This window comes from Ovis aries, chromosome 9, assembly GCF_016772045.2.
Source record: "Ovis aries strain OAR_USU_Benz2616 breed Rambouillet chromosome 9, ARS-UI_Ramb_v3.0, whole genome shotgun sequence".
NCBI classification, from domain to species: Eukaryota; Metazoa; Chordata; class Mammalia; order Artiodactyla; family Bovidae; genus Ovis; species Ovis aries.
The window spans coordinates 37,414,053-37,430,043 of NC_056062.1; the positions used below are offsets into that span (position 1 = coordinate 37,414,053).

Consider the following 15,991-nt stretch of genomic DNA (forward strand, 5'->3'; position numbering starts at 1 on the left):
TGAGGGCTTCGGTAGAACTGGCCGTGAAAAGCGAGTTCCCCTTGCTCTCCAAATGCTCTGTGTCACGCACAGAATGAAACATGGTCTCTGTTCCCGTTGTTCTTTTCAGTCTCATTATTTTCATCAGAGTTTGCCTAACTTTGGTGGATCTGCAGTCACTGGTGTCAAGAAAGAAATGCATGGAACTCAGTTATTAAACATTTCACCTTCTCTGCATGCGCATTTACACCATGAGCGAGTAACAGGATTATTTGATTTAACAAGTTTAAACGACTTCTTATCTTCTTCCTGCTGGGGAAAGAAGCTGGTTCTTAGCAGTGAGTGGCCAAGAGAGTAGGTCTTAGATCTTAGGAAGTAGAATATCATCAGTGTGGCTTCCTAATGTAAATATACTCACAGTATTTAAGTGTAAACCGTTTAGAATTACATCACATGTATTTTTTTGAGAGCTGGAGTGATGCTGTGACCTGGGAAGATGGGCCAGGGTATAGGCATAGAGATCAGGTGTGGAACCCACAGCTGCCCGGTAGTCTCTCTGACAACGTTGTTGCTGTCTTTGGACATCAGTTTCCTCATCTATGCATGTGCTCAGCTGCTAAGTTACGTCCAACTCTTTGCAACGCCACGGACTGTAGCCCACCAGGCTCCTCTGTCCATGGGATTCTCTAGGCAAGACTACTGGAGAGGGTTGCCATGCTCCCTTCCAGGGTATCTTCCTGACCCAGGGATATCCGGAACCTGCATCTCCTGCATCTCTTCTTTACTGTGAAGCCACCTGGAAGCCTATTCCTTGTCTGTAAATTAAGGATAATAACACTTGCTTTAGAAATCTTGGTGGGATTGAATTTTAAAACCTAGAAAACACATTAGTACAGTTCTCTGTACATTAAGAAGTGTGTGTATTAGTCGCTCGGTCATGTCCAACTCTTTGTGACCCCATGACTGTAGCCCACCAGGCTCCTCTGTCCATGGAATTTTTCCAGGCAAGATTACTGGAGTGGGTAGCCATTCCCTCCTCCAGGGGGTCTTCCCAACCCAGGGATCGAACCCAGGTCTCCTCCATTGCAGGCAGATTCTTTACCATCTGAGCCACCAGGAAAGTCCCTACATTAAATACATGGTACGTGGTGGCTCAGGCGGTAAAGCATCTGCCTACAATATGGGAGACCCGGGTTCTATCCCTAGGTCAGGAAGATCCCCTGGAGAAGGAAATGGCAACCCACTCCAGTACTCTTGCCTGGAAAATCCCATGGATGGAGGAGCGTGGTAGGCTACAGTCAATGGGGTCACGAAGAATTGGACACGACTGAGCAACTTCACTTTCACATGCTTAATGAGAAATGGTCATTATAAACAGGTTAATTTTAAAACATAATTTAGATAGTGATTTTCCTAATACATTCCTGGTGAATTTGGTCCACTCCCCCCAAATCACTGATTTACTTTTTCTCCTTTCAAGTTGATATGTGTCACTGTTTTAACTCATTTATTTCACAGTACTTACACACATATTTAACACATATTTATTTCCTTTACCCCAAGGCTATTCATTAGAAATTGAAAATATTTTCACAAAGAAAGTTTCTGTCTGAATTGCCACTCTGCTACAATCGTCATAGAGTGTGTACAGATTTACAGCCAAAGAAAAACCCAGCATGCAGAGTGCACATGCCTACAGTCCGTGTCAGTGGGAGAACCGGGCCCAGGGTCCCGAGCCACACAGCCCTGGATTCTGGCCTGGGTACCATTTACAAGGGCTTACTCTCTTGCTGGTATGGGGGATCAGACCCCTCATAAGGGGGTGATGGTGAGGATGGATGAGATGGCAAATGAGAACCCAGAAATGGAGTCTCTGTGTGCATGCTCAGTCACTCAGTGGTGTCCAACTCTGCAACCCCATGGACTGTAGCCCACCAGGCTCCTCTGTCCATGAAATTCTCCAGGCAAGAATACTGGAGTGGGTTGCTGCTGCTGCTGCTGCTGCTGCTGCTAAGTCGCTTCAGTCATGTCCGACTCTGTGTGACCCCAGAGACAGCAGCCCATCAGGCTCTGCCGTCCCTGGGATTCTCCAGGCAAGAACACTGGAGCGGGTTGCCATGCCCTATTCCAAGGGAACTTCCTGACCCAAGGATCGAACCTGTGCCTCTGTATCTCCTGCATTGCAGGCAGATTATTTATCCCCGTGCCGCCTGGGAAGCCCAGAGTTTCCAGGAGCTGCTGCTAACGTTCACTGTACTTGAGTTTGTGGGGATATTATTGCTGCTGCTAGATGGTGCTCCTGGTCTGCCTAACTGGGAGCCAGTTAACTCTTGCATGCATGCCCAGTCGCTCAGTCATGTCCAGCTCTTTTTGACACCATGGTGCACTGCCTTCCAGGCTCTTCTGACCATGAGATTCTCCAGGCAAGAATACTGGAGTGGGTTGCCATTTCCTTTTCCAGGAGATCTTCCCCGCTCAGGGATCAAACCCAAGTCTCCTGCATTGGCAGGTGGATTCCGTACCACTGAGCTACCTGGGAAGCCCCTCAGCTAATGCGTAGCCTCACCTTAACTAGCTGGTCTCCTGAAACCTGAGACCTCAGGGTGCTGGTGTGTGGACAGGGCCAGGGCTCTGCTGGACTCTGTACTCATAAAAAGTTTGGTGTGCCTCGCATGTTCTCGTAGCTGGACAGAGACCATGTGAGGCACCTCTGGGAGAGGACAGAAGAGGCTGAAGATAGCATCATTTTATATTTCTGTGGATAAGGCCAGCCCTATTGGGCTGTAATTAGGAATTCAGTTGCCCTGCTTTTTAATTACTTGTCTTTTTTTTTTTTTTGTATTGAGGAAATCATTGTATTTCCAAGCAATTTTTGGTGCTGGTTCCATGCAGCCCCAACTTCTGACATCTCAGGTGCAGGGCAAGACCCTCTTGCCCCCCACATCCATGCAAGTTGGTGGCCCTATTAGAGCAAAACTTTCTTTGCCTTTGGTTAAGACTGTTGAACCAGAAATACAGTTTTTCTTCTGATTGTTGATCTCATTTTAATTGTCTTAAATAAGAGAAGGGCATTTTAAAAGAAACTCATAACATTTTCTTTTTTAGAGTGGACTCACAAATGAAGCCTGTGAACAAGTTTTCTAAGTGACCTTGGAGAATGACATTAAAGTCAGGGCTCCATTCTGGACTGAGATTTAGCCAGCTGCTTTTCTCCTATCAATTTTAGATTTGATTTCATTTTTAATAATGGTTTTATTATTTACTCTAGGCTGTTTCACTCGCACAACTGTTTGTTTGGAAATCTAAAACCACTGATTTTCGTTGAAACTCAAATAAAAATGGGGTCACACCGGTGACCTTGTAGACAGAAACTGCCTAGTCAGCCCACTTGGACAGAAATAGCACCCACGCTATCTCCTGAGAGCAATGGAATTAAGACAGAAGATCATTCCGTTACCGTAAAGCTTGAAATGTAAGGATGGGGGTGATGGTGCCAAGTTGAGGACATGGGAGCGAAATTTAATAACAGCTCATGTTGCCTGAACAGACGGGCTGCCCCACCTGACCCTTTGATCACACTCCCTCACGGAATTCTCACCACAGCCCTGGGACATGTAGGCATGATTACTGTCAGCATGTCGTCAGGAGGAAACTGAGGCACACCGAACTTGGTAAATGTGCCCAGGGCCCAGAGCTGTTAAGTGCCGGACTCCAGAGTAAATGAGGTTGACCTTAAACCCGGGACCTGGCTCTGAACTGAGGGGCTCGGCATCAACAGGCCAACAGATGCCACCTGGACCCTTTCTACTGTCCGGCCTGGATTCATGAGGGATGAATGGGAAGTGAGTGTCCTCTTTTCTCAGGCCCCAAGAATGCACCCTGAATTCTCTTCTCCGCCTCTGGGATGAAATCTCAGACACCACCCATAGCCTCTTCAGTTCATCTTCAATAATTCAGAGTCCTTAGATCAGTTTCAGGCATGAAACACTGAAAACCTCCAGCATCTCTCATCCTGTTTGGGCTGCCTCTGTTTCCCAGCTCAGGCCTTCTGTTGGCTTGGAAATCTCAATGGAGGCGGGAGCTTCACAAACCTGTGGTTTTCCCTCTTCCCCCTTCCCAGCTCCTTATTAGGTGTCGCTCCTAACATGGGCTTCCCTGGTGGCTCAGACAGTAAAGAATCTGCCTGCAATGCGGGAGACCCAGGTTCCATCCCTGAGTGGGAAATATCCCCTGGAGAAAGACACAGCTACCCACGCCAGTATTCTTGCCTGGAGAATTCTATGGACAGAGAAGCTTGGCAGGCTACAGTCCACGGGGTCACAAAGAGTTGGACGCAACTGAGCAACTTTCGCTTTCACTTTTCTAACCTGGGGACAGGCCCATCCAGGTCTGTGAAGATGGCAGGGTCTTCTCCTTGGCTGTGTCACCTGGTGTCCCCGCACATGGGGGAGCCTGGAACTGGATCTCTTTGGGAGCTTTTGGGTTCCCTGAGGGGCAGCCACATGTCTCCCAACTCTGGCGGTGCTCACAGCCTCCCCTCAGTGCAGGGCTCTCTGGCCTCAGTTCCTTCTAAGATAACCCTAGACTGGGACTTCCTGGTGATCGAGTGGTTAAGACTTTGCCTTCCAATGCAAGGGGTGTGGGTTCAATCCATAGCTGGGGAGCTAAGATCTCACATGCCTTGTAGCCAACAAACCAAAATATGAAACAGAAGCAATATTGTAACAAATTAATACAGACTTGAAGAATGGTCCGCATTAAAAAAACTTTTTCTTCTTCTTAAGATAACCCTAGAACACCTTTCCCCAAGTACTCGTGTGGCCCAGAAAAACAGCACTTTGTACTGGTGGAAACGCAGCTTCCTCTGGCCTGTGTCCTGGGGTGGAGGGTCCAGCACAGACCCTGTGTCTAGCCCTCTCAGACTCCATCAGCTCTGCGTCGGGCTTTCTGGAAGGGTGAGAGGGTCCTGAGTCCAGCCTCAGCCTGTTTGCGATGGGGGTGGGCACAGGCCATGGTCCAAACCACTGCTAAGCAGAGAGCCAAGGCGGCCTGATACCGGCTCCTTAGGTGATACCTTCTACTCCTTCTTTGCCCCTGACGTCACACCAAAGTGAAAGTGAAAGTCGCTCAGTCATGTCTGACTCTTTGTGACCCCATGGACTGAATTCTCTAGGCCAAAATACTGCAGTGGGTAGCCTCCCAACCCAGGCATCAAACCCAGGTCTCCCATAATCCATTTTGGGTGGATTATTTACAAGCTGAGCCACCAGGGAAGCCCAGTACTGGAGTGGGTAGCCTATCCCTTCTCCAGGGGTTCTTCCCAACCCAGAAATCGAACCGGCGTCTCCTGCATTGCAGGCGGATTCTTTTACCAGCTGAGCTACGGGGAAGCCCGGACATCACATGGAAGCTCCTGGGTAATGAGTTGTACCCTCTCCCCTCTTCCCTGCAGACTCACTCAGGTCACAGCGCCACCTGGAGGCTGTTGCCGTAACGCAGTACATGACTCTAATTTTCACACATTGATCCAAATACCAGTGCAAGTGTGTGCTGCCCAACCGTGTGCCCAGCACACCCTAGGAGAGCCCAAGGGTGGGCTCTGCTCCTTGGTCCACACCCATGAAGGTCTGAGAAGGCAGAGTTGGCCTCTTGGCATCTCTTCAGTATTCCAACCTGCGTTTCTATCCTCCAGCTACACAGAATGGATGTCAGAAGAAACAAGGCTTGCAGGACCTGCTAAAAGGTAGAGAAATGGTTTACCCAGCTGGTGGAAAGTGAAAACAAAGTAATGAAAATGCAGGGGCAAGGATTCTTTTATTATGTAGCGTGTGAAGACCTCCAGCCAACTGAAAGCGTAAGCTAAAAACTGGGATACTGGAATCAAAAGCTGAAATGTTATTAGGACAACTCCATGGTTTCTGAGAATATTCAGAGTGAGGATGTTTTTGGCAGAAGACGATTTCCTTTACAGCTTGGAGCTGACTGCTGATGGCAACGCTGAGGTCAGAAGAGAGAAGATCCAGCCACCAGGAGCTGAGGAATTGCAGCGGGCGATAAGCAAGGAGGCACATCACTCAGAAATTGAAAAAGTACAGGTCCCGCCGAAAGGATAGTGGTTTGGACTTAATGCTTCCAGATGTCTGGGCCTCTCATTTCTTAGTCTCCATTTGATTTATCTTGTGCAAATTCAGTCTTTTTTGGATACGTGCTTTTGTTACTCCGCCGTTTACCTTTTCAGTTTTATAATTCTCCTGTTGCACTCTTTACAAGTCATTTTCACAGCATAGAAGGAGCTACTAAAGTGAATGGCATTGGGAGGGGAAAGAAAAGGGGACAAGCATGGCATATTCATATTAAAATGGGCAGGTTAGTGTCCTCCAAATGCAGTGTCGTGGCTTCCTTTAACCCATGGAACTAAGCACTGAATTTAGGAATACATTTTGCATCTAAGTATAATTTTGTGATGACCACAGTATTGTTGGCTGTCTGCGATACAAATGAGGGGGAGGGTGAGTTTCCTGAAATCCTGCTGGTTAGGGTCATCTCAGCAGAGGGAGGGCAGGTGTGGATGTGCACAGCTGGTTCCGTTCTCGTGGGCTCAGGCCTGGGGTGCAGAGAAGGGAAGGAGGAAAGACTAGACTAGTGTGTGAGCAGGAAGCCCAGAATCATCCTCCACCACCCCTCACCCTTCACAGCCAGACCGATGCCACGTTCAGACGCGATGGGACGCATTCAGGGTGGTTTGGCCATAGACCCAATGCCACGTTCAGACTAGTGCAGGTCTTAAAACATCTCTTGAAATCATTCGGTCTTCCCTCCAACCCCAGAGACACCTGCCTCATGAGGGTGATGTGGATGAAAAGAGCCTCTATGCCCTTATTTAACGTTCTCAATTCCCTGAGTAGGTAGGTAGTATCACTGTGCCCATTTTAGAGATGGGAAACCTGAGACCCTGGATGGAGAAGTGACCTGCCCATGGCTGCTCAGCCCTTCCAGGGCAGAGACAGCATCCAGGCCTAAAGGTTGTGCCCCAGGGGGTCACCCCTTAGAGCCTCTCCCTCCCCAGGCCAGCTCTGCCCAGCCTCCCTGCTCTGCTCCCCTCTCATCCTGGCCCCTCCCCGCAGCCCCTCCCTCCCAACGACACACCTGACCCTGTTGCTAATGCATCATCACCCTGTAAGGCTCCCCCGTTACGCTGCCTGAAATGCAGAGTCTGTCCGTCCTGGTCTCACTCCCGCAGGGCGGTCACCATGCACCCCTCTCCCCCAGCTCAGCACTCTGCACTGACCCCTGGGCGTGTTTCAGGTTTCTCGGATGAACCATGAACTCGGTGGAGAGCTACCCTGAGGAAAGACGCCCCAGCCAGTTCTCTCCTCCTCTGTCTTCTGACTCCCGAGAAGTGGCGGGCGGGGCAGCACTCTGACAGTTCTGCCAGACTGATCAACATTATTCAATTAATAGTCATAGTATGTGTTTTGAATCTTTTTTCTAAATTGTCAAGACGTTCCTGTTTCTTTACATCTTATACATAATTGCGCAGCCACTAGGTACTAATGGATTGATTCAACCCAGCCCACGGTTCCGTAAGCACCATTAGATTTTGAGTGCTTTTCTCTTGCATTTATAAAGAATTCAAAAGTTAATGCTGTTATGGGAGACTGTATTCTTATTTCAGTGAGGCTTCTCTGCTCTTAAATGAAAAAAACCCAAGATTACAGTTATGAAGTTCGCCCCAATCAAGTTGGAATCTTAACGGCTGATGTCAGTAGGCTCAGATGCTGTTACCAGAAAACCAGGAAGCAACATGGGACATGTTTACTTGGATTGTAAACATTTTGTGATCTGAAGCTAAAAGAGTCACTCTTCCAGAACTCTTTTTAACCTCAAAGGTAAACTGCTTCTTTGCTCTTTCCCTCCAAGAATGTTTGCTGTTGTTCAGTCGCTAAGTCGTGTCCAGCTCTTTGTATCCCATGGACTGCAGCATTCCAGGCTTCCCGGTCCTTAACTATTTCCCAGAGCTTGCTCAAACTCATGTCCATTAAGTCGGTGGTGCCATGCAACCATCTCATCCTCTGTCGTTCTCTTCCCCTGCCTTCAGTCTTTCCCAGTATCAGGGTCTCTTTCAGTGAGTTCTTCAGGTGCCCAAAATACTGGAACTTCAGCTTCAGCATCAGTCCTTCCAATGAATATTCAGGATTGATTTTCTTTAGCATTGACTAGTTTGCCTTTGCAGTCCAAGGGACTCTCAAGAGTCTTCTCTAGTACCACAATTCAAAATTATCAATTCTTCAGCACTCAGACTTGTCTAGATCCAGCTCTCACATCCGTACATGACTACTGGGAAAACCATAGCTTTGACTATACGGACCTTTGTTTGTAAAGTGATGTCTCGCTTTTTAATATACTGTCTGAATGTTTGAACGGAAGGCATTTTCAAGCTCACCAAATTCAACACATTTTCGTTTTCATTGATGAGATCCAGACACTGAGATGTGAGGTGACTCAGAGTGGAATTAGTCAAACTCCCTCTTTAAAGCCGTTTCTACCTTTCTTCTGCCATAACACACATGAGAAATGACCAGTGTTCATGTACTGAAGGAGCTTCTACTCATAAATCAGAGATTGTGGTCCACCCCAGGATCCTTGCTGCATCTCCAGGACTTTGTTCTCACCTAAAGTTTAAAGATCAGTTAGGTATTAACTGTCTGGTTCTCCTTACTTACCAGGAGCGTGTGGCCCATGATTGAATTTTAAAATAAAGAGCCATCACTCAGGGATCTGGGTTTGCTGCATCAAAAATGAAGGCCATTCTCCGTGGCAGCCCCGTAGCTGGAGACCCCTCCACAGAGGCCGCAGTCACCGTGACCTGCCTGACCTCAGTGTCGCGGGATGCATGTTGCCTGGGTTACAGGAATTTGGCTTTACGCATTTTTCACATAAACTGTGTGGACATCAGCTCATTTTCTATCCCTCGCTGCCCCCCAGGTTGTAAATGCTCTGAGACTAGTGTACTAGGTCTCCCCAATGTCCCATCCATCAGTTCAGATCCTGGTCTTTACCTAACCACCCAGTGAGGAGCTGGCAGATGTGAAGTTTCAGTTTGCTGGGATGGCTGTTTCCACGCCTCCAAAGCCATAGACTTTTACTCTGTGAGAGACCGGAAAGCCAGGCTCACATCCTCTGTGCCAGTATCTAGGACATACTCTGACGCTCACCCATGCAGGACTCAGAGTCCTTCCCATTCCTCTTCCACCCAAAGGCTGGACCCTTTTCCCAGATACCACCTGGGGTCTGGTGAGAAAGGCAGAATCTGCGGTTCACCTCAGCCTGCTGAGTCAGACTCAGGGTGTCGGGCAGATTCCCGGAAGCACAGGCACAGCTAAGCCTGAGAGGCATCACTGGAGCTGGCAGGGAGCCACTTTGTCTTCCTCCCTGTGTCCTCTGTCCCCAGCTGGCTCTGCACCCCTTCAGCTCTCCCCACACAGATAACGTGGCCCCTCCAGCCCGGTCCTCTCCATCAGGAAGGAGCAGGCAGGGAGGGCTATGCCCACCATGCCCCCCGGGCTGGGCCGCTGTTGAGTTCACGTTGCCCTCACTCAGAGAACTGCCCTACGCTCTGGTTCTGTGACATTTTCTCCTCCAGTTCTTTTTATGCTTTCATGACATTCTCAATGAATATTCAGTGGAGTAGAATGTAGGCAAAATGGTCTGTGAACGGGAGTTTCCCTCAGGCTGCTCTTCTGTCTCCTTAGCCGTCCACCAGGGATCAAGCGGGACTGGATAATTATTGATACTTTAGTCGATGAAGCCCTACTTGGCTGAGGTCAAATTTTCCTCCCCTGAAACAAGATGAAGAGGCAAAGAGCCCCCTCCAGGCCTGCTCCCACCAGTGCCCGGGCACTCCTGCAGGCCTGTCTTGACATCAGGGTCAAATGAGCCTGCCATCAGCAGAGGGTCTTGTGCCTGGTTGCAGCTCATGAACACAGGTCATGGTTATCACGTCTGTGACATCACAGTGTAACTCCAGGTTTCCAGGTGTCTTGAATGTGAGTCTACACTCCAAAACACCAGGTAGTCTATAGCACTCTGTGCCAGCCAGCACTGTTGAAGCACCAAGAAGTGAAAGAGCAGAATTAGGATTATGACACGATTAAGAGAAGGCGCACTCTTTGCCACCTTCATTATTTTTGAAGTAGGTTCAGTGTGTCAACTAAAATAGGTAGGAAACATCAGTTGTGCCATGTGGAGCTTCCCAGGTGGCGCTAGTCATAAAAAATCCACCTGCCAACACAGGAAATACAAGAGATGCGGGTTTGATCCCTGGGTTGGGAAGATCCTCTGGAGGAGGAAATGGCAGTAGTACTCTTGCCAGAAGAACCCTATGGACAGAGGAGCCTGACAAGCTCCATGGGTCCATGGGGTCACAAAGAGTCGGACACAACTGAGCACATTATCCTAAACCCAACCAGTTCCTACAGCTTTTTCTGTGGCTTTCAAGGCTTCTTATAAGATGCCTTCCCCCTATCCCCAGAGTTTAAATTAAAACTTTTCAACTGTGACCACAGTCATCTCTAGACATCATCAGTGTGTTGACTGTTATTAGGGAAACTGGGAAGCAAAGACAGAAAAGGGGCTAGAAACGTAAGGAAATAAATAACTGTTTCTCTAACGCAAACCTCTCAGGCTGCTTTTACGTCTACTAACGGCTACCCTCACACAGCCCACTCCACCCCTGTGCATGCCAGGAGGAACCCTCCTCAGGCTGTCTGCCTCTGCTCACCCATTCTCAGGGTTTCTGTTATATGAAGACAGAAGGTAGGGTGCAAGGAAGACACGCTTTCTGGGGAATGCTTCCTACAACATAGCCTGGGAGTCCTGGGACCTCAGTCCTGAGAGTGCAGAGGAATGAATCTCATTTAGTTTGAATGGTACCAAAGCCCCCTGGACAGACAGGTGGGCGTGCTGGAAAGTCAGTTGGGGTGGATATTTTGGGGGGTCCAGTCCAAATATGGTGGACTTAGAAAAGAACACTGTTGTGTAGGCCAGAGTGAGCTCTAGTGCCAGTGGACGCTATGTGATAACTACAGCTCATCGTGCGAAAAACCTTCCCATAAGAACAGTATGTGCTGGAATCATAGAACAGTCTAGTCACAGGCCAGTGTTCCCATGGGCCCTTTTTCAAACTGGAAATAACTCACTCATTCTTGGGCTTCCCAGTTGACACTAGTGGTAAAGAACCCAGCTGCCAATGCAGGAGACTGAAGAGACATGGGTTTGAAAGCTGGGTGAGGAAGATCCCCTGAAGGAGGAAATGGCAGCCCACTCCAGTATTCTTGCCTAGAGAGTCCATGGACAGAGGAGCCTGGTAGGCTTCAGTCCATGGGGTCACATAGAGTTGGACATGACTGAAGTGACTATTCATGCACTCATTCTTGGCTGCTCAGAACCTCATGTTTTTAGAGGGAGAAGGAGTAGTGGGGATCTCCTCCAAGCACTCATGTCACAGATGAGGAGGCAGTGCCCCAGGGGAAGGGGCCCAGGCTCTGCCCCAATCACCCGATGGGTGATCTTTCCACTTGCTGGAGGTTTGCGGTGGTTCTTAGCCACAAAGCTGATGGGCATAGATGTCTGTCAGCTCCTTCACTCTGCCCCTGAACTTTCCAGCACTGTCCCTTCCACAGACACATGTTGGAAGCTGCAGCGGTAAGCAGTGAAAATGTCATACGCGCTCAGGAGAAACAAGGCCTCTCCTGGGGGCCCTCAGGTTTCCTGGGGGCAGTCCTGTGGGGTTGCCTCTGAGCCCAGACTCTGCTCCTACTCTGGCTCCCCACCGCGTCTGTGGAGGACTGGCTTCATAGGGGAGGCGCACCCAGGCAGTGATTGAGTAGACCCACAGGCTCTGAGGAGGAATCCTCACTCCTCAGAGCATTTCATTCAAAATATGTTCAAAGAAACAATCCTACTTCATCTTCATGAGAGGAGATGGTTTTCTAAAACTAAATTGAAGTATCATAATAGCACCACACAATTAAAGGAAATCATTAGGAGGAATTGCCTTGGGGCTTCTTAAATCTTGCATAGGAAAATATTTTTATTAGAATGAATCCATTTGCAGATTACCGAAGTGGTCTCTAACAAAACATGATGATGAGTGTTCTTAGAGACGGAGTTTTCAAAGATGTTAAGGACAACTATCAGCCCCCGCCCAAGCTTATTTTAATAGACACTCTCTTTTCTTATCATGAGAGCAGATGATTCTATACTCAGTTCAGTTCAGCTCAGTTCAGTCGCTCAGTTGTGTCCAACTCTTTGCAACCCCATGAATCGCAGCACGCCAGGCCTCCCTGTCCATCACCAACTCCCAGAGTCTACCCAAACTCATGTCCATCGAGTCATTGATGCCATCCAGCCATCTCATCCTCTGTCGTCCCCTTCTCCTCCTGCCCACAATCCCTCCCAGCATCAGAGTCTTTTCCAATGAGTCAACTCTTCACATGAGGTGACCAAAGTATTGGAGTTTCAGCTTCAGCATCAGTCCTTCCAATGAACACCCAGGACTGATCTCCTTTAGCATGGACTGCTTGGATCTCCTTGCAGTCCAAGGGACTCTCCAGAGTCTTCTCCAACACCACAGTTCAAAAGCATCAATTCTTTGGCACTCAGCTTTCTTCAGAGTCTTACTCTCACATCCATACATGACCACTGGGAAAACCATAGCCTTGACTAGATGGACCTTTGTTGGCAAAGTAATGTCTCTGTTTTGAATATGCTATCTAGGTTGGTCATAACTTTGCTTCCAAGGAGTAAGCATCTTTTAACTTCATGGCTGCATTCACCATCTGCAGTGATTCTGGAGCCCAGAAAAATAAAGTCTGACAGTGTTTCCCCATCTGTTTTCCATTAAGTGATGGGACCAGATGCCATGATCTTAGTTTTCTGAATGGTGAGCTTTAAGTCAACTTTTTCACTCCCCTCTTTCACTTTCATCAAGACGCTTTTAGCTCCTCTTCACTTTCTGCCATAAGGGTGGTGTCATCTGCATATCTGAGGTTATTGATATTTCTCCTGGCAATCTTGATTCCAGCTTGTGCTTCTTCCAGCTCAGCGTTTCTCATGATGTACTCTGCATAGAAGTTAAATAAGCAGGGTGACAATATATAGCCTTGACGTACTCCTTTTCCTATTTGGAACCAGTCTGTTGTTCCATGTCCAGTTCTAACAGTTGCTTCCTGACCTGCATACAGGTTTCTCAAGAGGCAGGTCAGGTGGTCTGGTATTCCCATCTCTTGAAGAATTTTCCACAGTTTATTGTGATCCACACAGTCAAAGGCTTTGGCATAGTCAATAAAGCAGAAATAGATGTTTTTCTGGAACCCTCTTGCTTTTTCATGATCCAGCGGATGTTGGCAATTTGATTTCTGGTTCCTCGGCCTTTTCTAAAACCAGCTTGAACATCTGGAAGTTCACTGTTCATGTATTGCTGAAGCCTGGCTTGGAGAATTTTGAGCATTACTTTACTAGCGTGTTAGATGAGTACAGTTGTGCAGTAGTTTGAGCATTCTTTGGCATTGCCTTTCTTTGGGATTGGAATGAAAACTGACCTTTTCCAGTCCTGTGGCCATTGCTGAGTTTTCCATATTTGCTGGCATATTGAGTGCAGCACTTTCACAGCATCATCTTTTCAGTATTTGAAATAGCTCAACTGGAATTCCATCATCTCCACTAGCTTTGTTCATAGTGATGCTTTCTAAGGCCCACTTGACTTCACATTCTAGGATGTCTGGCTCTAAGTGAGTGATCACACCATTGTGATTATCTGGGTCATGAAGATCTTTTTTGTACAGTTCTTCTATGTATTCTTGCCACCTGTTTGTAATATCTTCTGCTTCTGTTAGGTCCATACCATTTCTGTCCTTTATCGAGCTCATCTTTGCCTGAAATGTTCCCTTGGTATCTCTAATTTTCTTAGAGATCTCTAGTCTTTCCCATTCTGTTGTTTGCCTCTATTCCTTTGCTGAGGAAGACTTTCTTATCTCTCCGTGCTATTCTTTGGCACTCTGCGTTCAGATGCTTGTATCTTTCCTTTTCTCCTTTGCTTTTCACTTCTCTTCTTTTCACAGCTATTTGTAAGCCCTCCTCAGACAGCCATTTTGCTTTTTTGCATTTCTTTTCCATGGGAATGGTCTTGATCCCTGTCTCCTGTACAATGTCACAAACTTGCGTCCATAGTTCATCAGGCTAGTTCACACTGTCTATCAGATCTAGTCCCTTAAATCTATTTCTCACTTCCGCTGTATAATCATAAGGGATTTGATTTAGGTCATACCTGAATGGTCTAGTGGTTTTCCCTACTTTCTTCAGTTTAAGTCTGAATTTGGTAATAAGGAGTTCATGATCTGAGCCACAGTCAGCTCCCAGTCTTGTTTTTGCTGACTGTATAGAGCTTCTCCATCTTTGACTGCAAAGAATATAATCAATCTGATTTCGGTGTTGCCCATCTGGTGATGTCCATGTGTAGAGTCTTCTCTTGTGTAGTTGGAAGAGGGTGTTTGCTATGACCAGTGTGTTCTCTTGGCAAAACTCTATTAGCCTTTGCCTTGCTTCATTCTCTACTCCAAGGCCAAATTTGCCTGTTAATCCAGGTGTGTCTTGACTTCCTACTTTTGCATCCCAGTCCCCTATAATGAAAAGGACATCTTTTTGGGGTGTTAGTTCTAAAAGGTCTTGTAGGTCTTCATAGAACCGTTTCACTTCAGCTTCTTCAGCGTTACTGGTTGGGGCATAGGCTTGGATTACCATGATATTGAATGGTTTGCCTTGGAAATGGACAGAGATCATTCTGTTGTTTTTGAGGTTGCATCCAAGTACTGCATTTCTGACTCTTTTGTTGACCATGATGGCTACTCAATTTCTTCTAAGGGATTCCTGCCCACAGTAGTATATATAATGGTCATCTGAGTTAAATTCACCCATTCCTGTCCATTTCAGTTCGCTGATTCCCAGAATGTAGACGTTCACTCTTGCTATCTCCTGCTTGACCACTTCCAATTTGCCTTGATTCATGGACCGGACATTCCAGGTTCCTATGCAATATTGCTCTTACAGCATTGGACGTTGCTTCTATCACCAGTCACATCCACAGCTGGGTATTGTTTTTGCCTTGGCTGCATCCCTTCATTCCTTCTGGAGTTATTTCTCCACTGATCTCCAATAGTATATTGGGCACTTACTGACCTAGGGAGTTCCTCTTTCAGTATCCTACCATTTTGCCTTTTCATACTGTTCATGGGGTTCTCAAGCCAAGTATACTGAAGTGGTTTGCCATTCCCTTCTCCATTGGACCACATTCTGTCAGACCTCTCCACCATGACCCACCTGTCTTGGGTGGCCCCACACAGCATGGCTTGGTTTCATTGAGTTAGACAAGGCTGTGGTCCACGCAGTCAGATTGGCTAGTCTGCTGTGATTATGGTTTCAGTGTGTCTGCCTTCTGATGTGAAGATGGTGATGGCACCCCACTCCAGTACTTTTGCCTGGAAAATCCCATGGACGGAGGAGCCTGGTGGGCTGCAGTCCATGGGGTCGCTAGAGTCGGGCACGACTGCGCGACTTTACTTTCACTTTTCATTTTCATGCACTGGAGAAGGAAATGGCAACCCACTCCAGTGTTCTTGCCTGGAAAATCCCAGGGACGGGGGAGCCTGGTGGGCTGCCGTCTATGCGGTCGCACAGAGTCGGACACGGCTGAGGCAACTTAGCAGCAGTAGCAGCAGCAGCCTTCTGATGCTCTTGTAACACCTACCATCTTAGTTGGGTTTCTCTTACCTTGGACATGGGATATCTCTTCATGGCTGCTCCTTACCCTGAACAAAGTCACCCTTCCTGACCTTGAACGTGGAGTAGCTCCTCTTGGCTCTCCTGCGCCCACGCAGCTACCATTCCTAAGACATGGGGTAGCTCCTCTTGGCAGCTGCCCCTGACCTCAGACGTGGGGTAGCTCCTTTGGGCTGCC

At 47.8% G+C, this 15,991-nt stretch overlaps 1 protein-coding gene across 3 annotated transcripts in view; it reads left to right on the plus strand.

Moving 5' to 3' along the window:
- Positions 1-15,991, plus strand: part of FAM110B (family with sequence similarity 110 member B) — a 144,269-nt gene that overhangs the window by 122,596 nt on the left and 5,682 nt on the right. The window contains exon 4 of one of the 3 annotated variants that reach the window (XM_060393427.1): positions 5,432-5,722. The exons of the other annotated variants lie outside the window; for them this stretch is intronic. The gene's annotated coding sequence lies outside the window, so the exon portion shown is untranslated. The remainder of the gene's footprint in view (positions 1-5,431; positions 5,723-15,991) is intronic. 3 annotated transcript variants of the gene reach the window in all.